This window comes from Meleagris gallopavo, chromosome 5 (genome assembly GCF_000146605.3).
Source record: "Meleagris gallopavo isolate NT-WF06-2002-E0010 breed Aviagen turkey brand Nicholas breeding stock chromosome 5, Turkey_5.1, whole genome shotgun sequence".
NCBI classification, from domain to species: domain Eukaryota; kingdom Metazoa; phylum Chordata; class Aves; order Galliformes; family Phasianidae; genus Meleagris; species Meleagris gallopavo.
Window position 1 is genome coordinate 43,856,235 of NC_015015.2, and position 20,567 is coordinate 43,876,801.

At 36.9% G+C, this 20,567-nt stretch overlaps 1 protein-coding gene across 2 annotated transcripts in view; it reads left to right on the forward strand.

Moving 5' to 3' along the window:
- The window catches only part of SLC24A4 (solute carrier family 24 member 4), a 76,486-nt gene that overhangs the window by 20,729 nt on the left and 35,190 nt on the right, over positions 1-20,567 (forward strand). The gene's annotated exons all lie outside the window — the stretch shown is intronic.

Sequence of the window (20,567 nt, forward strand, 5' to 3'; positions counted from 1 at the left end):
TTCTCCATGACGACATGCTGAAGCGGTGAATACCAAGCAACAAAAAGTTTCTAGGTGATGTAACAGGTAGGAGTGCAATTGATTTGAGTCCATTGTTGCTATTTAGAAGATGACCTTAAAATTATGTTGTTCTGGGAGTAGTCTAGTATGAAATTGTCTTTTGATTCTAGATATTGGCCTTCTCTGCTCAACAGGATTGTTTTAGGGCCTAATTCAAAAAAGCACCTATTTTATTTAAGCTACTTTTTTTTGTCACTGAAAGTACATTGTTGGAGAAACCAATGAGGAGAGATGTGTTTTTGGACATTATCCTTAGAAGCAAGGAACGACTAATTGGGAATATGAAGGTTGGGAGCAGCCTTGGATGCAGTGACCATAATATAGCGGAGTTCAGGACCTTACATGGAAAAAACAAGGCAATAAGAAGGATTGCAGCCCTGGACTTAGGAGAGCCAGCTTTGACTTCTCTGAGCACCTACTTGGAGGCATCCCATTGGGTAGGTAAGGCACTGGAAGGTAAGGGGGCCCAAGAGAGTTGGTTGACATTCAAGCACTGCTTCCAAGCTCAAGATTTGTGCATCCTGGAGAAATCCAGCAAAGTGTCAGGAGAGTTGCATGGATGAGCAAAGAGCATATGAAAAAACTCAAATGGAAGAACAAATACAAATGTTCTTCATGGAATGTGATGGAAGTGTCTGGCCACTTGGGAATAATATAGGAACATTGTCAAGGCATGCAGGGATGTGACAAGGAAGGCTAAGGCCCACTTGGAATTAAATGTGGTGAGGGAAGTCAGGGACCATAAGAAAGGCGTCTTTAAATTTGTCAATAGCAAGACTCGGGAAAATGCCTCCTGAGCTGTTTCTTGTTCAGACACATTGGCAACTTTTGTTACTTTTGTTAAGTCGCACTGTCAGCTTTGGTGAAATCTCAGGACAGACATAGCCTAAAGGTTCATCTCATGTGATTTGAAGCTGAGCACATTTTCTTTTTTAATGTTATTGTTAGGTAACAACAAGGAGTGTGTTTGCGTATACACTCTACCAAATGTGTTTGAAAAGGTCTATTTGGAAAGGCCTAGTCCTTTGCATATCTGTGGTTCTTCTTTTTCTCCATTCCCTCAGTCTTCTCTTCACTTTCTGTTTATCCCTAGCATAAATACTAATGTTGAGTTGCTGAGTGCAACCATTTGCCTGTTATCTTTAAAAGTTATTCTTTCTATCATTCCCTTTGTACGTTTCTCCTGTGCTACTCCTGGCTCTGATACTGTTAATGCATGCAACTTCACTACTGCTATTTTCAGATACGGAAAACAGTTGAAATCTATAAACACAACAGTTACCTGGTGCATATGTGTCTTTTTTATTTGTATGTATATTAGTAATAATGTGAATAAATGCTAATTCAGATACCTTTTTTTTTCTCTTGATGCTGAAATTCTCATTTTTGAAATGTTCTTCTGCATGTAGACAAGTCTATTTACAATATATAATACAGCCTTTGGCTTTATTTTCCTTATTGAAGTTATTCATATGTATGTGTTTGATGGCAAAATTTGACCTTTTATTAAAAATAAGATCTTTTAATATGTACTATTATTGCACCAGCCTGAGATATGCACCTGCGTATGCATAGCAGCTCTTTCAGTTCAGCTGCTTTCTTTATTATTCACAATATGGATTCGCAGCAGTATGAACTGTTTTATATTACTGATACCTAGCTAATGCAGCTAGAATATCTGCCCACAAATTAAGAATGGGGTTCTAATAACAAGATAAGTTTTCTCCTAACATCAAAAATAGTGGATAAACTGCAAGGCATTTTTTCCGAGATCTTTCCATGCTAAGAGTCACCAGGGTATTTCATATGGGCCAGCTTACATGAAAACCATTCCACTGCAGCTAGCTGGATTCTTGTGTTTAGCATTTCCACGGAAAGTCAGAGTTTTCTAAATCCATTTTTGCACATATTTAGATTCAGATGATAACTAAGTAGAATGGGGATCATCATTTAGACCACTTTTCTGTCAGTTTGTACAGCTTTATACAAGATCATCCTTGATTTTATTTTGCCATAACTTGGAAGGTATGTTTGATAAACTGGTATTTAGATAGTTTATAATATGACTGGAATAATAATATACATTATTAATTAGCACAAGTCTAAAAGTACCCGATATTTTTTTCTCTATTTTTTGCTTTGTATTTGGATGAATCACATGTGACACACCAAAAGAGAAATGAGAAATTTCCAAGGCAAATTGAATCTTACAAAAGAGGCGAAAGGTGCTTGTCAGCTTACTTAATCAAAAGCTTAGACCTAATTAGTTTCTTGGGATACTGACAAGAGGTTACAGGTATTTTGCTCACTTAATTTTTTTGCGGGGAGAGTTGTTTCTTTGAAAAGGATTTCAAAATTATCTGGTGTTCTTTTACTTAATTGCAAGCAGCTGATGATGTTCTGATAATGCATACTTTCAACCTCAAAGAAAAAAAAATAGGCACATACTGGTCCTGAGGGAAACTTTAATGACGTATGCATAAAATGAAAAGTGAAGGGGATAATGAAACAGCAAAATGAATTTTCACTCACCAGTTGAGCATTGTGTATGTTTGTGACTAACAGTCATGTCTTTTTTCTCCATTGAAACATACTTCTCTGTATTTCTGAAGAACCTGACAGGTGGTGCCTTTTGGGTAATAGCTCTTCAAAATTAAACTCAGAAGAAAGGGAATTTACTGCTTCCTTTAGGCTGTTTCAGCTTGAATGATAACATTAATAGTCTGTTTTGAGCCAGGTATCTTACTGGACAAAAGGTGGTTTGTGTGCACAGGCGTTTTGCATGCAGACTTATGAAGGTGATGTGGCTTTATAGATTCTTTTTTGTAATGGCATTGCAATTAAAAAAAAAAACCCACAACGCTTATTTAAAATTGCCAAAAGTGTCTGGCAGAATTTTAGTGGCAATTAGAAACTTAGCAAGCTGTGATTGTAAATAAAAGCCCACCTGCAAGTTGCTTTGTCTTTATCCAAGCTTGTGGCAATGACTTAGCAAGAATGCAAATAATATTACTATTGAGTGTTTTGGAAAAGAACTGCATCCATCCTTCAGTATTAGTTTCACCTTTTCTTTTGCACACATGCATAAATAAATCAGTGTATGGTGAGGTGTGCCTCACCTTTCTCATGAAAGTTATACTATGATTGGTTTTAAAGAATGATCTTCTGTTTGTAGAATGGAGGACAGAGGATTACTATGGATATGGTCTTGATGAATGTATAGACACCAGGATCTGGCAGGATTAAATAAAAATTCTCTGTTCTAAATTTCAGTAGTTTTCTATGACTAGACAGATGCTGGTTTGTTTTCTACCTAGCCAGAGATGAAACACCCTTCCAATAGCATGGGACAAAAAATAAGCATGAGCAGTGTTAAAAAGAATTGATGAAGCTGAATTCACCAGTGTGGGTTTTTTGTGTATGTCTGCCAGGACAAGGGTCTAGCCTGGTGGAGTGAAAACTTCTGGGCTAGATTTTCTGCTCATCTACACCAGTTCCACATTCTGTTGGATTTTGTGCTGTTGTTGAATTTGGGAAATGTTTGGACAATGCTCTCAGAAAGTTAGTTTGATTTTTGAAAAGTCCTATGGAGAGTCAGGAGTTGGATGCCGTGATCCTTGTGGGTCCCTTATAACTCAGGATATGATTCTAGGTTAAAAAAAAAAAAGTGTGCTGTGTGGTTTCTGTAATGTAAGCTAAATCAGTTTCATCTGCAGATAAAGGCTTCACGTGGGATTTTAGGAGTCATGCTGCACTGTATCTTGATCTTTGCTAGTCCACCTTATGTTTTCACATGGAGATTTTCAAGTTTTCTGCTTCAAATACATAATAAAAGTAAATGTCTGGGAAGATAGCAGCATGTTTATTTGCTTGATAGTCATTATGTCCTAGGAAGTCATGCGTATCCATCTCATAACTCAAATTTTATGTGCCACTTCTGCATCAAATCTTGTTCCAAAATCTGATTGGTATGAATTATGTTGATTCAAACAGTTTTAAATCAACTATAAAATGAAAAGCATTGAAGGTATGTTGTAGTGATGAATTCTGCACTGGTTGACAGGTAAATTAGGTGAGCTAGTAGGTTTATAACTTATATCAATGGCAAGTCACACCAGGTGGTGCTGTTATGCATAAGCAATTCTTATTCCTAGCGAGCTATTGCTTTCTTGGGAGGATAAACAGCATATTAGTGCTTCATTTTTTATTCAGGATTCTCTCAAGAGGAAATAGTAGAAGCATTAATGGACTCATCTGGAGCCTAGGTCATATATTAGAAATGGTTCTGGAAGCACAGTTAAGCATAGATTTGTAAAAGAATAGCTTCGTTAACATGCAGTTTGGCTACCTCGTTTTTCATACAGTATATTTGGTTTGAATGTTTCAAATTTGACATTTATCAGCAATTAATAGGTATTATTTATATTACTGTTATTCTCATCTTCTAGAGATAATGTTAAAGAATGTACCAGCAGACTCTACCTTTGGCCTTGCATCAGATAGAAAACACAGAGATCTTAGAAAAGAATGCATCAGATACAGCCTAGTATTATTAATCACATCCTTTGTGACTAGCAAAGTTTCTCAAGACTCTATTTATTTAATTTTTCTTTTTTTTCTCTTTTATTTTTTTTTCATTTTTTTATTCTTTATCACTTCTCATTATTTGTATACTTCATTCTTCTTTTCTCCAATATTTTTTTTTGTGTGTGTGTGTGTATGTAAGAAATGGATCAAACCAAATATTTAAAGCTTCTGATTTTTTACGTAGAGCTAGATGCTGATCTCTTAGGCTGTCAATATGGCTGCTTTTCAGCTACAGACAATTCTTCTGTTTTATATAACATTTGCAGTTGGAAACTCAGGTAATTGACATGTTAGAAATGTTTAAGTTGGATTATTTTGCTTGAAAACATTCAAAGTAGAGTCTTGATGTATTTTCATTCTTTTACTACTAAGTATTCTCTTTTCCACTGACCTTTTGTTAGAGCAAGACCAATACTTCTGGCTTCTTTTTAAATTGCTTTTTAAATTGCTTTTATTGTATGGAGTAGAGGCTGTTCATCTCAGTTCCTGTTGTAACCTGTTGTGCCTTAAAATAACTGGTTTTGTGACCTTTTAAAAGATGTGAATGGAAAGAGGAGGAGGAATTACTTATTATTTAGAGAGCTATATTGTAATACAAGGGAGAACTGTATATTGAAAAGGCTGGGAAGAATACGTAGGAAAATGTTGTTTGGCTTTGCTGTGGCCAGAAGTCCCTTAACACAAAAACCCTCAAATCAAAACCCAGCAAAGTCTTTATTATTTTGTTCCAGCTATGCTTTTTAACCAATTTAAAATTTATTCTAGTTCAGTATTAGAAAGGAACCTGGAACATTGTTCACTCTTGTATTTTCCTTATCTCTGAGGATCTGTAAATTTCTAAGATTACAAAAGGGATACCTAGAAACTTATTTATTGTGGGAAGTACTGCCCAAGACCTTACCTTAGTATCATGTGTGTTTATGTTAATCCCTGTTTGAGAGAGCGTGCTTAATCATGCTTTAAGATAGATCCCTAGATTAGGGCTGGAAATAAAATGTAACAACGTGACTGAGACTCAGGAAGGTCCTGCAGGTAGTGGACCTGAGACAGGAAGGCCATGGAGTAAAAGGGGAACTTAAAAGAGCACGTTTGGTGCAGGAAGTGGAATGTTGATATAAGCATGGTTAGCAGGAATGAAATGTGAAGTTGAGAGATGGAGAAGGGGCAGGAAATGATCAGGTTGGTTAATTACTCAAAAGTAAGCATATATGATCTTGATACTCAGGCTTGGTTTGGGGGACCTACACTTGAATAAATTGCCAGATGGAACTTCCACACCTCCAGACAGAGAAACATAGGGCTGGAAGAAATTCTGGGGGGTTATTTGGATTTATTCTGCTGGGACTGAGCTGGAACAAAGGCTTATATATAGCAGAACCACATGTCAGAACTCTTTATCTAAATACTTGCCACACATCCCTAATGAACATTTATTTGAACCAGTATTATAGCTGGATTTTGGGCTGTTTCTTTGTAAGCATAATTGCAAAATTTCTAATAGTTAGAACTTTAACATTACTATTTGAAGTTCCTCCTTTCTTACTTTGATACAGTTATTCTGCTGTTTAGTGCAGCAATGTCTTCTGATGTCTTCAGTAACTCAGTATATTGCTTGCAGTAAAAGCTAATGTGGGCCTGCAGTTTTACATTGGATTCAATGTGATCTCAGTTGATCAAATTCTTCTTTTTCTATTTTCTCCTTTTTGGGAGAGGAGCACAGTTTATATAGTTGAGTGGTAGAGGAAAGTGGATTGAGTGAGTAGGGGTTTACTTGTATATGGTAACATAGGTGTTTTGCACCTGACCTGACATATCTTACCTGTGAGCACGCAAGTCAGGGAAGTCAAAGTAGAAGAGGACACTCCCAGTCATTCAGCTCCATTATTCAGTGTAGTCAGAGCTTGCTTCAACTCCACCTGCAAACAAGCCGTACTGTTTCTACTGCAGCAGTTCAGTCATTCTTTTCGCTAGTGGAAAGGCAGATGCTAACTGCATCAAATACAGTGTCAGAGTTTGTGGGATTCAGCACTTCAAAATATGAAATGAAGCCTTGTCCAGTATTTCCTCCAAAGGCACAATGGCTGTTTTGCATGTATTCACATTGCGGTGTATTTAATTTCATTGCTGAATTTCTACTTAAGAAATGGGCAAAATTTGGAGACCGTTTTGTTTATTATCACTGAAGTCTGAAACATTTCCAGCAGAATTACAAATATAATATGCACACATAAGTGTAAATATAGACACGTATATCAGAAGGAGAAAAACACAGCTAACTCATGTCTGTTTGATATTGTTACCTAAGCTTTTACAGATTGAAGTAATATCAAGTGCAACTAACAAATATCTAAATGATTCAGACCTCCTACATATCAGATGTCTTGAAATTCTTTATTCTTACTGGCGTGTTTGTCTGGTAACAAGGAAAGTAGTTTTTTTTTTTCTTTCTGACTACATCATCATAAATAAATAAAAGTTAAGCTTGCTGCTTTATGTAGATACTATTATTTAATGAATCTTTAGTTGTAAAATTTCTTTGTATCTCAGTCACCCAATCATCTGAAGAGACAGAATAGTGAGGGGGGAAGCAGATGATCTGAAGTGGTTTATTCGAGGTCACGTATCAGAGTGTTGCCAGAGTTGAAAATAGAATAGTAGTCAAACTGTTATAGTTTATTAATTATGCTGTTAAAATGTCAGCCAAAGAGTAAGTTAAATTTTGGCATAGAAAAGATTCTTAAATCTAAAGAAAAATGATGTTGAATTGGGCTAAAATGTGCAGTGATTTTTCTATTTTTATTTTTTAAAGGGGAAAGCTACTATGAAAATTATCTGGATTAAGTAAATATCTCTGGGTTTATTTTACTGACCTTTGGAAGTCTATGTTGCAAATTATTGAAGTCTTGCAGATCACCTACACTACGCCTTATCTGCAAGTTGTTCTTGACTGAAAGCTCTTTATGTGATACTTATATTTGTGGATTCTTTGATGGGAATTATATTTGGACCATTTTGGTTAAAACATTCTGAACATCTATGGCTCACATCTAATGAATTATGTGAGCCAACTGTCATTTGTTTACATCTAACTCTTTAGACAGGTCACTGGGACCATCTGTGATCTATACTTCCTCTCATGCTACAGTCTCTACCTCTATTTTTTCCTCCCTGGTCTTGTCTTCCTTGGTGTTAGGCTCTGTTGGGATTTCCTTCACTTTGCTCATATTGTGTCCATGGTTGCCATTTTTTTTTTTTGGTGTAATGCATGTTTCTTCCTTCTGCTGCCTTCTCTTCTTTATAACATCTTCAGCTCTGCTCTGATGGGTTCAGTCATAACTTGTCTGATGGTAGTTTCCAAATCCATGCCTGTTATTGACATTTTTCCCTTCTCAGATCTTAAATCTTCAGGCATTTCTTCCTGGATGTCCTCATGCCTCATTATCACATCCCTGTAAGTTTAGTCAAAATAGTGCATCATTTTGCCTCTCAGTAGTTATTCCCTACTGTGAATGTTTTGTGTAATTTCACACTCCTTATTTTCTGTACTTCTTTCTGTATGTTCTGTACTCATTTCAGTCCTCTATTAGCTTTTTTTTGTCTTCATTAAAAATCTGATTTCTTCCCTATTACGTGCTATTTTTTTATTGAAACAGATTACTCGCCTAGGTCCTTCTTCCTTATGTAGTGTTATTAATGATTTTTTTGTTTGTTTTATAACATCAGCTCTTATATTTAATTGTATTATTATATGCATACAAATACCATATACGTAGTAATTATTTTAAGAATGCTGTGAGGGTAACCTTCTACTTCATAGGATGACTTTTGTGTACACTGATTCACAGCTGTACCTAATTTGATTTGAATTATAAGTGCTTGCAAATTTAGGCTATTACTTTATTTTTAACACACACAGGCCTGTGATCTCACTTTAATGTCTCTGAGATGTCAGCATGGTAGCACTTAAAGGCTTCCTAGAAGTGCAGCTGTTGTTTAAACCAAATGCATAAAAAATGGCTTTGTCAGATTTTCTCCAAATAGTTCCTTCCTGTAATAATCTGTTCCTTGACTAAGGTGGTCATGTTTTATGTGACTGCAATTATTGGCAGGAAAATATTCAGCTTATCTTGTGACTGTGTCAGTTATTCATGAATATGCTGTTCCTTCCTTAAATGTTAACTGTAGATAATTACCATCTCCTCCCCATCTTCTTCCAGCTGCCACTACTACCTCCTCAGCCTGCTGGCACAGCAGTGCCATCCTTTCATCGGAAGCAGCTCCAGCCTTTGGTTTTCAAACAAATTTCCTCCCACTTGATGTAGTGACCCTAGATGACTGGAGCTCTCTAGCATTTGGACATTATTATTGATTCCTTAAGGATTTATATTCAGATTGCTTTCTACAGGGATTCTAGGTGTGCCTGCTCTTTTGGCATAAAATTTTAAGAGACTACCTAAGTAATTCAGAGTATGTCTACTGGGGGATTATTTCTAGTTCACCATACAGCTATGTGGAGCATAGTGACCACAATGCCAAGATTACAAACCAGAATAAAGAACCTAGTCTGACATAGATGTCTCAATAGCACTTGCACTAAGCTGAGCCTGTGTGCTTATCTTTTGTCTTTATTTTGTCTGTGCTGTTTTCATGAACTGGACTAATGTTAACCTTCCTGGTGTGAATCCAGTAGAAAAGGCCACCAGTGCCATCCATCATATACAGTGGCTCTATTGTTAACATACATTACCCAATATGTGTGGTTTTATTTTGGCTACCACTGATAGTTCTTTGTGATTCTTCAGTGAAAATAGTTCTGTAGTTTACTACTAGAGTGGTTTTTTCTGTTTAATAATAGCTTGAGTTGTCTTCAAGTTAAATAATCTTCAAAGATAATTTTTTTTTTTGTCCTTTTTAAGATAAGATCATCACATGTGCTTCATCTGAGTATTTAAATCAGTGCTTGACTCCAAATACAAGAGTCTCTTTGAAGTGGGTCTGGTATTATATATTATCTTCTATAACTGATGATATGAATTTGGGCTGATGAATTTGCAGAGTCACAGAACTCCTGGCCTGTGTGGAATCTTTGTTGCTAATTTATGCCTTGTTAAGAAATGCCCTCCCCCCTTTCACCATAAAAAAAAAAATTAGTTTCTGTCTTTGCTGAAGTATACCTTCCCTATGTTTTTTCTAAATTCAGGATTATTTTATCTAGTTCTAAACTCATAGTTAAGACAACATATTACGCATTTTGAGTGTTTGCATTGTTTATGCTTTTGAACCTTTCTAATTAAGGAAAAAATTGTGGACCTGAATCTTGAATTGATGTAAATCGGTAAGGCTCCATTAAGTTCTGTGGGGAATACTTCTTGTTTTCAGTATTAGCCCCTCAGCAAAAATATGGTTAAGAAATGAGAATTCAAGAGAAGGGTTTGAACTGAAATTAGTTTAAATGGAATTTGTTATGTCTACCCAGTTCAGATATGTTAAAATCCCCATGTTGACAGAACAAAAAATCCGTACGATCATGTTTTTCACTGAACTACTGAAGCTGTTGATTCTACTGCAGACACATTTTTTAAATCTCCCAACTGTTAAAACTTAGGGGGAAAAAAATTAACTGAAAGAATCAAGTTATTACTTGGTCATCTGCCACTCTTGTATTAAACCAAAATGTAAGTAATGTCTTACTTCTTCACAGTAAGAACAGGAAGAGGTTTGTCTAGTGGATAAAACAACTGCTGGAAATCAATCTTGTATCATTTCCAACTTTGGTATTAACTAAACCACGCAGTTGGGAAAATCATGCATCTTGTTCTTTACTACTGAGTTAATTTGAACAATCTGACGTGGATTAGTTTAACATAGATACAAGCAACTGCTCTGGAAAACATCTCAAGGGCTTCACACAATGATTGAATGACTACGGAGTGATTGTGTTAGTGGATGAGAAGATGTGCTAATGTGTGCTGTAACTAGTGCTTCCTGACAGGTTGCCAGCTTGAGTCAAAGCACTACCGCGCCTCAAGTTAAGGATTGTAAAAGGCATAATCCATCATTAAGCAAGAAAATTATACCAGTTCTTAATTTTTTACAAGTCAGGTACATTTACAATATACATTGTACCTTGCAAACTCTGCAAATTTGATGTTTGCTTAAAGGTGAAACTTCTATGGCATTTTAATTTTTTTTTTTTTCCACATTTTTTGGGTTCCGGTAACCCCCTTAAAACCCCCCAAAAATATAGAACTATTATTTTATTAATAAAGATGATATTCTATATATAATACTCGAGGCGAGTCTAAAAAAAGTAAAAAAAAAAATAAAAAAAAAAATAAAAAAAAAATTGATTTACAACAAATTAATGAGAAGCATGGCTCACAGGGAAAAACTGTTGTGCTTCCGTTTGTTCATATGAAAATGAGATTTTCAAAGCATTGAAGATATATGGGAAAAAAATATTAAATACTTGACTCCAAAATCTGACTTCTGTATAAACCCTGAGTTTTCTAACACTGTGGCTATTTTGGATTTTTTTAAAACAATTTAGCAAAATTCAAAGAATTTATTAGCTAATCTCAGCTTGGAGCACCAACAGCTGCTTGAAAATCTTGGCTTGCTGCTGCTGTGCATTTTTGAGAATTCTGGCTGAAGAGAGATCAGCTCAGAGGGATTTTCTCTGACTTAGTACTGTGTATTTTTATTCTACTTGTTCCTTCTCAAAGAGAGAAAGCACATGTAAATGCACGGTTGGAAACAATTCTGAATTTGCAAGAAGGTAAACTAAATGTTTGAGCAGTACTTTTTACCACTGCCTTCTATCATTTTCCTTCCATATCCATAAAAAAATGTATTTTCTAGAAAAAACAGTTTATCGAACTCAATCTTCGCTTGATAGAGGACATCATCTATAGCTTTTGTGCCATTTTGGCTTGGAGAGTAGCACAGTTTTCCCAGATGGTTAAAATTCCTAGCTGGATTGGGTATCAGAAAAAGAATAAAAACATTCATATATTAAATATTGTATTTGATTTCCGTGCATTTAGTGAGAAACAATGATGTGTGCCAATACAGCTACTTTTAAATAAGCCATACTGCAGCTTTTGCTGAAGTAGGGGGGATTCAGAAACTTGTTTTTGTTCATTAACTGTGCTGAAGGCAGGCACAAAAGTGCGGTTTCGTTTAAAGTGCACTTCTGTTCTAAAGGGAAACTCCGGCAAAAGACCTCTTGGGGCTGCTAATTTCTTCCTTTTCAGTGTTTTCTCTACATAATCTATTCACTTATCAAGTAACCTGTAACTTTTTTAGCTATCAGCAGGTCAGATTTTATCTGTGATCTGACCTTGACTGAGATGAATTTTGCCTGTCATTTTGCAGCTTCAGTGTGGTTGTCACTTCTACTGGCGTACCAGACAGGAATTCTCCTCATATCATAGATGTATAACATAATACATAGTGTTATTTGAGGTCTCTCTTCAGCAAGTATAAAAAGCTAGGAGCACATTATTCCATTCACTGAAGAGGACAAGAAAGTAGAGCTTGATTGTATAGAGAAATATTTTTATAATGGATTTGCAAGCCAAAATGTTCAGAATCAGTGGTATTTTCTAAGGAAAACTTATTTCCTTGTACTCCATCTATATACATTCATAAATATAGTCGTCTTCATATTAAATCTATCACTGTTAGCAAGCTTTTGTTTTTAACTTTGAAGGGCAGTTTTGACTCATTGTTATGTGGCATCAATGTAACAATGATACATCTTAGGGTTAAAATGGGTGACATCCAGATGGAGCTCATCAGATGTTAAAAGAGAAAGGAGACTTCAACTTTGTTCCATATCCACTTAACTGATTTTCTTACTTGCACATTAAAGCAGCACAAAAATGAGATTCTTCCAGCTATGAAATTCTTCTACGTAGAGAAATCTGTCAAGGACTATTTCTTTCTTGCTTGTTCCTTGCATGCCTGCTGAAAGAGTTGTTTTGGGAACAGGGCAGAAGTTGGTGGTCTGCTCTGACTGCCAAACTTCTCATTAAAGCATAGTTTATATTCGGTAGCAAAACTAGAGAGTTATAGCCCATGTTTTGTAAAATCTTCATTCTTTTGTGCCAAATGTAGCTGCATTTCAACCGGGGTTGCAGATAAATCTTTAAATTGTTACAACTTTGATAATGTTTTTGGTAGGTGCCGTAACTTGCCTAGTTGACTTTCAGAGGCATTTGGTATTGAAGCCAGTCTATCATTTTCTTTATTCAACTTACTAACAGATTTTTATTGAAGTCCCCATGTAGATGTCATTGACACTGCAGACATCACAGGCTCTCCTTGGTAGCAGACTTCTGACTCTTGCACAGAGGTGAGCAGATTAGGTTTCACTAGAACACAAGTCATGTTTGATCCTCCTTCTTGTTTCCAGCTGCAAGTTTGCCTGTAAAAAAAAATTGTCACACCTTTTGTAGCTACCCTTTCATATGTGAATCATGGCATAGACAGTTAATTCAATCATTATCTCTTTTCCAAAAACTTTTTTTTTCCTCCACCCTAAATAAGACATTGATCTTGCTAGGAAAGTCACTTTTTATCTGGATTTAAAAAGGATGCAGGTAAGTGCAGTCAAAAACTCTGCATAGGCAGATGGCTTTCACCTCAGATGAAGAAAGAATCTGAGAATCTGTTGGCCATAGAAACCATCAACTTTTAAGAAACAAAAAATGAGGGGAAAGGTGCATGGGAGAGGGGATTTAGAATGTATGATGTTCAAAACAACAAAAAAAAAAACAGAGGAAAATACTGAGTAGAGAATAGTAGTTTTTAATAGTGGCAGAAATTTGTAGTTGATTAACAGAACAAACACTAATTAGTACCATTTAAACCTTTCTACGTTATACCACAATGATTATTCAGTCCTGAATGGAGGATTAACCGAATTATTGCCCCCAAGCTGACAACTGACATGGCCAATGAAACAGCATCAGTGCTGGTACTGTTTGAACTGCGTTGGCATCTTTGACTCAACAGTGTACTGTTGACAAAGCTGGGGCAGCATAAGACAGTAAGTAAAAAAAGAGAAGAAAAGATGAAATTGGCATCAGTATCCTGGTATGTGCAATAAAAGGGATGGGAAAGAGGTGAATGGTAACTGGCGTCCTTGGGAGAGGTTTTGAAGAATACCTGCGTGCTTTGTAAAACCAATACTATAATCACAGTTGATATTCACTGACTTGAGAAATTCTGTGATTGGTTCCTAAGACTAACTGCTTATTTCACATAGGCGCAACTAAGCTGTAGAATTGAGACATGTGTGAGTATTAAGCTACACAGAACTCAATTCTAACGTGTTCTGAGAATACACCAAAACTAGGTATAGGTAACTTCACCTCTTGTCAGAACTGATTTGAAAATTCTTGTCCTCATTATTAATTGATTGGAGTGGACATCACGATTTGATAGCTGCACTGAAATCATGGATCATAGCAGATGTGTTCAGGAATATTCTGGCTGTCTCTTGTGGACCTGTGTCTTTGCAGGAATAGGGATGAGATACAGCTACATGAAGGCAAGAAGGTAATGCTACCCATAGCAGAAAATAATGTGAGATAACTAGCTGCTCCCAGAAAGAAATGAAAACTAATTATGAGGCAAATGTTCTCTAACTCTTTAAAAGTAGCTTCTAAAGAGCACATTGCTGGAAGCTAGGAGAAAAAATAAAAAGACAGTACCAAAGCTTGTAGACTTTAAAAGCATTAACACGAAGCCCAGTATGCGTGTATTGATGCACTCTGATGTGCCGATGCACCACTGTGTTACTGTACTTGTGCATCCACGTGTCATCCCTGCTCTCATGTGTCATCGCTGACTCCTCTGTGATTTTCTTTTTGTTGGCAGATTATTGTTAATGTATTTTGTCTGATCCTTTGACATTGCCTTAATGAGTGCAAATGATTCACTTTTTTAATAAAAGAGAAAATAAATTAAATACAAGTCCAGGGTTTAATAAGGTATTAATGATACTTTTGATTGTAGCTAATCCAATCCTGTGTAGAAATTTTCATAGTTTTCACACTGGTGAAGGGAGAGCTTTGAAGGATATTTCATCAATGCACCATCCTCTTGCAATACGTATATTAAATGGATTTAATAGTTTAGAGTTGAGTCAGTTATTTGCTCCATGAGCTGCTACTTATCATTGCACAGTTAATCACATTTGGCAGCCTTCTTTTAGTTGGGCAATGCAAATTGAATTACTATACCACAGAGATATAATTTGCTCATAATTTCTACTGCATGTAAGGTGAGGACTACGGAGGAGGATTCTTATTGTGCCTCCTGCCATATGGTACTTTGCCTGGAAATAGAAAGTTTGATCTTTGGCTTCACGCAGCATTACACTGATTATGCACAAATGGCTCTCAAAAAAGTTGGGTGGTATTTCATGTACTTTTGTTGTACTTTGCTCAGTGGTAGTATAACCTGTGAAAACAGATTACTAAAGAGTTATCTTTAAAGGAATTTCCTGCAGAATTTTTCAAGCACATGAGTGCATTTCTTTGAATTGTCTATTCTGGGTTTGCTTGATACTGGTGCCTAGATTATTATTCTACAGAATCTGAGCTGAGTATTTGAGGGAAAATCCACATGCCATCCTGCTACAGAGAACTAGAAACAGCTGTCTAATAGGAATGGGAGCTTAAAGCTTAGTAAGTCTTATTTTTTCTGGATGGCACCCAGGTTTACCACTGAACTGTGGTGGCAGGTTGTTTATTTGCTGTTTTTTTTATGCATTGTTTTTTTGTGGGTGTGTGTGTGTTTTGCTTTTTTTTTGGTCATTGTAAGATTTTAAATTTAACAGTTTTCATGTATGAAAGGACTTGCTGAGTGTGCTTTTTTTTCTCCACTGACACTTCAGAGCTAATGGCATGTCAGCACATGCAGTTGGAAAGGGTTTGATTTCTGTGCGATATTTTTAATGAATTTAGACTGTCTGTATTTCTGTAAAAATGTGGTTTTAGTGCACACGTGATTTCCTGATAACTATTAAAATTTAATGTGCCTTGTTTGGGAAAAGGAAATGCCTTGTTAAAAAGGAAGACTTTTGTATGATATTTTGTATATATGTGCACTAATTTCAGCATGATATGATCTTCAGGTTTCAACTGCTAACAACGAAATGCTTAAATAAAAGAAGTCAGTACATTTCTATGAACAAAAGTGACACTGCACCTTTCTAAATTGCACAGTTGCTGTCAGAAAACTGAAAGTATGTTATAAAAAAAAAAATCAGATGAGTGGATTATGACATTTATCAGGACTGACATGCTTATTGGACTATTGTGAGCTCACCACAGTCATTTCTGAGATTGTGACTGCTCTATCATCTGAGCTAATATGTGAAATGGAACAAGGGGATGACTCTCTTGACATCTTGACAGTGGAAAAGAGAATATGGGAAGAGTTTCTTCCATTGATTCAGAGCGATGACCTGCTTTCAGTAAAAATCGTCCCTGTGTGTTGATTTTGAAGAACACAGTTGGCTAAAACCACAAATGTTTTGAAAGCAAGGGTGATTCTAAGGCATACTTATCCAATTCAGAGCAACTCAGCTGACACGGGGACTCTGCATTGTGTGGGGATGGTAGGAGTGGTGATTTCCTGGCTTTCACTCAAATCTTCAAATGGATTATGTTGGTGTGGAATTATGAATTAGTGCAAGTTACAGTACCAAGGAGACTTGCGATTTCAACTTCTGGTGCACAGACTGTTGACATTTTACTGCTGATGCCTAGTAACAATGCATCCATTTTCAAGAGAGGCATCCAAAGAAGCTCATTTCTGCACACAGTGAAAGTTGGTGTTCCATAACTGAGGTACAAATACACGTAGTTGAATGTAACACCCAGCCTGAGGAAGATGAGGCTCTGCAATGTAAAAAGGAAATTGCACATAAATATAAACACACTAAGTGCAGAGTTGACTAAAGCTGCTTGCAGTACTTAAACAAATGGTACTAAATAGAAATATTCTATCTGACTTATGAGTATGCTTATGGAGGGAGATAGCGTGGAAGTATTGATTCTGCCTTTTGCCTGTCCTTACTCTCCTTATACATGTGCCCTGGGTGAGTCCAATGGTGGGCACACACAGAAAGCTAGGAGTAGATATCACAGCTTGTATATGTAATGTATCCTGACATGTCTACCCAGGGCAGAGGAGGAACGATGTGCAGGCATTTCAGAATTACAATCAAATCCCAAGTTGGAGGAACTGCACAAGGATCACTAGGACCTACTCCACATGAGACCACCCAAAAAGCAAATTACGTTTCTGAGAGCATTGTCCAAACATTTCTTGAACTCAGTATTGCAAAAAATTCCATTCAATGTGAACTGCTATAGATTAGCAGAAAATATTCCCCAAGAACTTTAACAAAGAAAAGATTTGTGTGTTATTTGCCTGATCACCTTCATTGCAAAGGCAGAGGGGAGCCACTTGATAGTGTATTTTCAAACAGCTACAGCTCCTTTCTTCCTATGAGGAGAAATTAAAGAAGTGTAACATGCTTGAACGTTTAGCAGATATTAAGAGTCAGCTTGTTTGTTGCCTGTGTGAGTAAATCAAGAGCTGATAAGGTGAAGAGATCACGTGTCAAGGCAGGTTATAAAACCTCAGATCCACGTGGTCATTGAGATGTTCTGTCAGGCTTAGGAGATTTTGAAATTTAACTTCATTGGCAGACAGCCTCACATGGTATGGACAGGGCATATGGGAACAATGCTCTGTTGGAACCCAGAAGTAATCTGGTAACAGCCTAAGCACGGGCCAGTGTCACTGGCATGCCTGGGTTACCCCTGTCTGCTGCAGATCAGGTCTTCGTTCCAGAGCCAGGCAGACATCTTAAGCTCTGTGGCTTTTGTGATGTGCTGTTCTGGGGCATGCTATTTGCATACTTGTGTTAGCTCCTTAGCCACAGGCAGCTCAGCCAGAGCTTTCTATCAAAAGTGAGTCATCCTTCCTGCCATATTATAATCAAGATGTTTTTAATATTTTCAACATTTGGGGTAAAAGGTGGCAGTGTCACCACCTCAAATTCGTGGTTAGAGAAGCTTTCCTTGTGTCCCTGCTCATGTCATTTTTGGAGAGGGGGAGCAAGCTGCAGAACAATCACAATTTCAGTATAGACTTGGCCTTCTTGTGCCCTCCCTTCCCCCTGTGCTTGATAGGTTAAGCTGCAGGAGTCATGAGTTTGCAACAGTACCAGCAGGATAAATATTTCTGTATTTCTAGATGATTTAAAGAGGATTGGTGTATGTTCTTCTCCTTTTTTGGCAAAAGTTAGCCCTGTTAGATGTACTGCTCTTCATTTCAGCTCCTCTTCCCATCTGTTCTGTCTCTTTTCAGTGAAAACTGAGGAGATGTAGCTCCCACTCAGGCTGCCAGATCGCCACGTCTCCCGTAAATGAGAAAATATCTCTGCTGAGGTAGAGCAGTGCTTTCCTGCCTGTACCCACCATACTATAGGGTGTGGGCAGAGCAGAAACACAGTAATGACATATCCTCTTTGTTAGCTTGTACAGATGAGACAATACCACTGCCCTTTGCTTAAGTGATGAAGATACCCAGGCCTGAGGAATCTGAGTCCAGACAGTCTTTTCGTGATCAACCGGATTACCAGAGCTGTGGATAAGAAAAACAGATCTGTGTTTAAAATCTTGAAAACACAATACAGTGAGTAAATAAGGAAAAATACAGACTTTATAGACGATGATTATTCAAAATTTAGATTATCTGGATAGTAAAACCATGAAAAAAGCAAATAAGCTAAAAAGCTGCAGACTTTACCTTGGATATCGCTGGCAGATAGCCATTTCATTAAGGATGAAATCTTATTTAGCAGAATCCAGAAACTTGTTTAATTTCCCTGACTACTAAAGATTCTGTGGTATGTATTAGAAGAACTGCATGATATGAGTTCTGTTTAGAAAGAAGTGCTACATTAGAGAGAAGCTGCCTTTGTGCTTATTCATATGAAAGTACTTCTCTGAAATGAGGAGGTGTTTAGTTCAAGCAGCTATTTATTAGAAGTACAACATCATCTTACTCTACATATGAACCATGTTGGTTTGTAATGAAGCTGCTTTGCTTTTCCTTGGCTTCTTTCCTTCGGAAGTCTTGGCTCATTTCCCTCTTCTTTTCTTTGACATCTTCTGGTCTTCTGATTTCCTATTTAGTATCAACTTTGCATAAGTGAAGTTGCACTAGCAAGATACTGTTACTGTTTTTTATTACTGTTTCTTGAGATTTTGGTTTATATTGGTTCAACCACTGTTAGTGTTATGCTGTAAAACATTCTACAGCCAAGGGAAAGAAATTGCCGGCTGGGTAATAGCTCCCCTGATGACACATTAGTTTTGCCAAATCATGCAACAGGGAATATTCCCTCTGGGTGGCAGTAGGAGAAATGATGTTTCTTGCACTGTACTTGTCATGGTGGGTACAAACCTTTACAAACTTTCCCATTTTGTGGAAGGATGCACCCCATACTGTAGTTCTACTTCAGCATTACTGGAGACTCAGACCAGGGCTATTATCTCTGCAGTCCTGGGCCATTGCTGGAATACTTGTACTTCTGCAGCCCTGTTTCGAATGGAGGAGATGAAGGACAAATGGAGAGTGTAATAAAGAACGTAGTTGTTTAAATACATGGTTTGTATGCTCCCATGTTGGTCATGGTATTTTAGCCAGTATTGCAGGAAGGACAGAATCACCAAGGTTGGAGAAGACCTACATGATCATCCAGTCCAACCATCCACCTATAACCAATAGTACCAACTAAACCATGTCCCTCAGCACAACGTCCAAACATTCCTTGAATACCTCCAGGGTCAGTGACTCCACCATCTCCCTGGGCAGCCCATTCCAGTGCTTGACGACTCTTTCAGAAAAGTAGTAAAAGGACCATATCGTAGAGAAGCATGTATAGCTTATATACAGTCAGAAGCTGTAACACTCTTTTCTCCTGAAGAAGAGGGCTCCTTAATGTTTTTTTAGTTATTAATAATTTTAATTAATATTAATTTTTAATAGCCGAAGTTTTATTTAAAACATATGCTTTGGGTGCTGATTAATTTTTCCTACTCTGCATTTCATATGGTAGCAAATAACTCCTCTGAGAAATTTTGCATTTGGCAGCAAGTGAGGCTGATTAGTTCTTATATTTTTGACTTTCCAATATTGCTCCAAAAGGATGTTCCTCCATAATTGCCACATGGAGGGAATGCTATTACTGAATTTTACTAAATTGTATACAAACTAATAACAGTACAGTATACACTACTCTAAGTATATACATACACTACTCTAAGTATATACATATATATATATATAGTAGTATATGATATACAATAGTAATAGATTACTACAGGAAGCCCACTTGACTGTTAAATTTATATAAGGTTCTTCCAGTATCTTAAAATACTCATCTGTAGATAAAGTCACTGCAGATTGCTGCATCTTGACCAGCAACTTATGGGTTTTTCTGATGTTCACTGTAAATACAATACCTCAAGACTACAGTGCAACCAGTTTTCTCCCACTTAATGTTATATTTCTGCTGTCATTTTCCTTGTTTGCAGGTAAGCAATGAAAAGCTGTACAGAAAGGAAAGTGGCATTTTTTTTTTTTATTTTACAAGTACTTTAGCTTGTTTGGATTGATAGGCAATGCCTTTTACTCGTGGTATGACTTGTATTTATACAGCAATTCTGTTTTGTAAGGCCACAGATCCACTCGCGTGCAGCTCACAGGCTGTGATGTGCAGTTATGCAGCAACCTGGGTCCACTCTCTTGAAACAAATCCTGAAAAGTGCTGGTGTGCTGATGATCTTTAGGTGCAGAGGTACTCTGTATACTCTTGAATGGCA